Source organism: Myotis brandtii, unplaced genomic scaffold (assembly GCF_000412655.1).
Source record: "Myotis brandtii unplaced genomic scaffold, ASM41265v1 scaffold668, whole genome shotgun sequence".
NCBI lineage: Eukaryota > Metazoa > Chordata > Mammalia > Chiroptera > Vespertilionidae > Myotis > Myotis brandtii.
In genome coordinates, this window is record NW_005370597.1 from 1,313,662 (window position 1) to 1,319,055 (window position 5,394).

General features: G+C 39.1%; 1 protein-coding gene across 8 annotated transcripts in view; it reads left to right on the plus strand.

Moving 5' to 3' along the window:
- CTNNA1 (catenin (cadherin-associated protein), alpha 1, 102kDa) overlaps window positions 1-5,394 on the plus strand; it is a 298,927-nt gene that overhangs the window by 220,256 nt on the left and 73,277 nt on the right. The window lies entirely within an intron of this gene.

The window sequence follows — 5,394 nt, forward strand, 5'->3', positions numbered from 1 at the left end:
GGACGCAGCTGATCTAAGTTTTCCTCTCATTGATGTTTCTAACTCTCTATCCCTCTCCCTTCCTCTCTGTAAAAAATCAATAAAATATATATTAAAAAAAAATAAAGATATGAAGAGTGGTAGGGATTTTATTTGATCAGAGAGCTGTAGTGACTGCTAATTATTAAAAGTAAAATTTTATTATTCCTAAAACTAGAGGCCTGGTGCACGAAATCATGCACGAGTGGGGTCCCTCGGCCTGGCCAGTGATTGGGGCTGATTGGGACTGTCTCGCCCAGTACCAATTGGGGCAGATGGGGGCCAGCTGGCTGGGGAGGGACCGTGGCAGGTTGGCTGGCCGGCCCTGATCAGAGGGCTCCAGGGTGTGTCCGGCCTGTCTTGCCCAGTCCCCATCGGCTGGACCCCAACAGCTCCTACTGGTTGGAGCGTTTGCCCCCTGGTGGTCAGTATGCGTCATAGCGACTGGTTGAGTGGTTGACCAAACAGTTGACTGATCGGTCAGACCCTTAGCATATTAGGCTTTTATATATATAGATAGATGGCTGCTATTTCTGGTCTTTGAAAATAAAAGCAAACTGAATAAACATTATTTGATACTTGAATCAATATAAAGGGAAGGGTAGACTGAGAAGACAATGCAGATGAGTGATTGTGTTTCTAGTAGTATTTCCTAATTTGCATGGATCAGTTTGCAGCTTATAGGCACTCAGTTTTGTGGACTTGAGAAATATTTTGAAAATCAGAGACATTTCTTAGAAGGTAAGTGCTCAGCAGTGAATATGGTGCAATTGAATGTTTTTTCATTTGATAAAGTGATTATTCTTGGTATTTGGGGAGCCATGAGGAGAAGCAGGTATGTGAAAAGCTTGTTCACGTGTGAAAGAAAGAGAGCAAGCCCAGGGTCAAAAGATGTGAGAAAGTAGAGAAAAGTTGTGGGTAAAGGAGGAGATAAAGTGATTTTCCTTGTTGAATAAACTGGATCATGATCTTGGAAAGGCAATACCAAGAAAGAAGTTTTTGATTTGAAAAATCTGGGCCATGTGATCTGCAGGTTCTAATAAGACTAAATGTGTATATTCTTTCAGACAGGTTAATTCTGAGCAACCTTTCGATTTAATAGAGATTTTAGTAATAAGGGAGGATCACTATCCAGCAATCACAAATCAACCCTCCTGTGTGCATTGGACTGGTGGGTTATCTTTGAGTTTTTAAATTCTCATACCTCCCCCATTCATGCCCCTCAATAATTCTGGCAAGTCTGCCTATGAACCAGATTTGTCACGATTGGAGGGGCTGCTTCCTAAATTAGGTGTGGTAGACTTGAAGTACATTTTTTTTCTAAGCAAAAAAAAAAGAACATCATAGTGATCCTTAATTCTCACTTAGGTATTTTGTTCTAAAATTGTCAGAAGCTGTGATATTAATGAGATTGTTTATTTCTTTCGAAAAATAGTATTTATGATAATGGATAGAGTATGTTGTCCTATATGATTTTATTGAACAAGGAAAAGAAACATTACTTGATATTAAGTGACTACTTTACCCAGAAGGAATTTTAGAATTCCTTCTAAATCTTTTGAAATTTAGCCTTGATTCATAAAGCCAAACTAGAGAAATGTCATGTCTAATATTATAATACATTTTATAAAGAAGATTACTTGACTATGAGATAATGTGGTCAGGTTTACATCAGTAGTAAATATGTTTTCAGGCTGTTGGCTTGTTAAAAGCTCTCACTAATTATCAATATTCATTTTGGAGACTATACGTGAACTTAGTGAGGAAGTAAGACTAGAAAGTAGAGAGTTTTGGGGAGCAATACAGGGTCTAACATGTCTTTAATGTGATTGTATTCTCTACTTGATGAATCTGTCACATCTAGTTCTCCACATTTTGCTATTAAAAATAACAAACATTTATTGAATGTTTACTTATGCCAGCCTGTTCTCAGGACTTTACATATATTAAATGTCCCTGTGGTTGTTACTGCCATTAATTTCCCTGTTGTTAGGAACGAGAGGCCCAAGGATTGTCCAGGATTATAGGCCTAAGTGTGGAGCAGAACTCAATCCTTGTGCTCTTTGTTCCTGTTGAATTATAGGTGGTTTTTCTAATGGCGTGTGGAATGTTTTAAATTTTAAAGAGACAGTTAAATTTCTGACAGCTATTTAGATCAGTGAAGGCTTTATCTTTTTAAATGTGTTCTTTCTTAGGAAATTAGTTATCATCTTATAGATTCTGTTTCAAGGAGCACGCTTATGATATCACCAGCACAACTAGAGATGATGGCTGAAATATGCTTCTCTTTGTTCATGATGTAGTGGAACATTTTTTCATTTTAAATTGTACTCCTAGTGTAGAAGATTTGTAATGTAGTAGAGGAGGTATTTATTGGATGCTCCTTATGTGATGGGACACTATAGTTTGGGTCCCAGGGATGTGATAAGGAGGAAACATGGACTCCTAAGTAGGTGCATGTTCATTCTTGCTGGCTTTATAGGTTCCAGTTTGAGTTACCACAAAGGTTAGATCAGAACAAAGCATGCACCATGCTTTTGTAGTTTCCTTACCCATAGCTTTTTCAAGGATTGACATGAAGAATAAGTCTGTCTTCTCTAAAACCTCCTTGGAGATACTGTCTGACTTGTTTCCTTATTGTTCCTGTAGCTGACTCTCTTTTATAAATAATTCATAGACTTTTGCTCTCCCCAAATAAACTAGTGTGCTTCCTTTATCAGATGAAAGAAGTGTCTTCCCCACCGAATAGGCCAGTTTGCTTCTTGGATCAGTTGAAAGCTGTTGGCTTTGTTCTTTGCCATGGCCACCAGGAAGATCAAGGCCAAATTAGTGTATACTAGAAATAACTATTTCATTGTTCTACTAGGGCTTTTTTGGTGAGTTATCAAAACCCTTAGGATCTGATGAAATCTCTAGACCTACACAATGTTTGTATTATTATTTTTAAAGGTTCTTCCTGTGAAACATATCCTGCACCCTTAGAGTTAAGAATCCCTGCTTTTTAATCTTTTTACATTCTTATTTCAACCATTCTGCACTTAAGAATGTATTATGCTAAGTTTACTTGGCTTTATAGAAGTAGGTTGTATGTAAATGATACATGGTTTTCAGAAGTTTTAGTGGGTAACCAGTTGCCTTCCATGTGTTTGGCAGCTCAGGCCATTGAAAATGTTTTTATTTATCACACAGGGAGCTTTTAGTTCACATGATGATGAAACAGGTGGGCTATTATAAATGGCTGTAATGTTTTATCTGATGATTTTCCAGAAAAAACAACCTTGAGGTTGTGTGTGTGTGTGTATGTTTTTTTTTTCCACTGAACACAATTGTGAATGGGTATTCGGTAAACTTGTGACATTTTTACATCTCTGCATTATGGTTCTTAGTAAAGTCTCTGGATGAAAGTTGTAAAAAAGCCTTGGGTATTGTCTCTGGGGCTGCACTTACATAGTCCCCAAGTGTGGGAAGAGCCTTTTCTCTTTGGATGGTGATGGAGCCATTGGCCCCTGCTGTCAGGGTTGTTCACAGGTCCTCTTTCATGTTGGGTTTCTAGTGGCAGGTTTGAGTTGGAGACCATGGGCTAGGCCAGTGATGGCGAACCTATGACACGTGTGTCAGAGGTGACACGCGAACTCATTTTTTTGGTTGATTTTTCTTTGTTAAATGGCATTTAAATATATAAAATAAATATCAAAAATATAAATCTTTTTTATACTATGGTTGCAAATATCAAAAAATTTCTATATGTGACACGGCACCAGAGCTAAGTTAGGGTTTTTCAAAATGCTGGCATGCAGAGCTCAAAAGGTTCGCTATCACTGGGCTAGGCTTTGCTCTTGGGCCTCCATGTATGAAGGGATGGTATATTCACTTTGTGGACTTTGTACTCGCCTTTGGAGATCTTTTGCTCTTTAATGTTTCCTTCAGATAGGGGAAGGGAAGCTCAACATCTCTCTGTCAAAAGTGTTCCCCAAACAGTGGATCATAAAGAGGAACTCATGCTAAGGAAAGATGTTTGGAATAGCTATGATTTTCACCTCTTTTTCCCTTCTCTCTTTGTGAAAGACAATTTGTGGCACATTTTGTCTCTTTAAGAAAGACTTGAGTACCCAGCTGGTTAGATATATTTAAAGAAAGAAAAAAAATGTATTTAAACAGACCTTGAGGAAATCTATTATAAATTTGAGTGTGAATCTGAGAATGATGTGGTATTCAGGCAAAACTAATTAAAATAACTGATAAGGAAATCAGATGTAGCTTTACATGGGATTTTCAAGGTTAAAATGTATGAGAATTATGTTAATAAGCTGTTCTTTTAACTCCAAAAAGTATAGGAATTTGTTCCTTTGTACAATTTGAAACCACCATCACCTATGCCCTTTAGTGCATACTGGATGAATTTGACAGTAAAATTTTGTGCTGTGCTTCCTGCCTCTGCCCTAGTTACTGCTGAGGTTTGTGGTACGAGAGCTCTCTTAGCCTCTCTGGTTCCCTTATCCCTGGGTGATGGGAAAGGGGGTAGCCTTGTTTCTTTCTGCCTGTCTGGTCTTGCTGCAGTGCTCTAGGCCTGGAGAAGCAGTAAGTGCATCCTGGAAAGTATGGCAGACTCCTGACAGTCAGCTCCCTAAGGCCAGGGCAGTTTCTGCCCCCACTGCTGCCCAGGCATAGCATCCTGTCCTGGGGATGTTTACTTATGCCTATTGAGGGATACTGGTTAAAAAAATCTTGCCTTCCTTTCTCCTATCCATGCTTAGTGAACTGGCATCTAGGGTAGAGTAGCTCATGGAGGGATCCTAGAGAATGCAGCATGTTTAGTACCTGTGGTCATCCCTCTCAGGAGTGTTGTGCAAGGTGTGCTGCTGGGTTGTACCCCAGTGAACCCCCAAGGTAGAGGCCAGGTTGCTGTTTGCTGGGGATAGGCAATTGAGTGCCTTTTTTGAAGCTCCCCAGGCTGTGGCAGGTTGGGGAGCAGGTTAAGGAGGTTGGGGAACATAGGCAGTTGTTTGTCCACTTGCTGAGGCTCATGACAGAGCAACTTCTTATTGCATGACTTATTTATTGGCATGATGGCTTTTTAGTCAGTTCCCCTTTCACCCCTCCCCCCCTTTTCTTTTTAGCCTGGTTTTGTCTATCTCTGAATGAAGACAGGTGATGATTAGCTGCCCTTTTATCAGCTGGCATATTTGGCATTATAGAGAACATGGTACAAAACTACTGTTCATTTAAGTTTCTATATCTGTCACAAAAGGTTTTTCAGGTTCCACATGTCAAAAATGATAGGTTACCAAGGAAAAGCTTGGGGGAAAAAAAAGACATTCACTTTTTCCAGTATACACAATTTTAATAACAAAACTTTCTTGTATAGTACACTTTTAA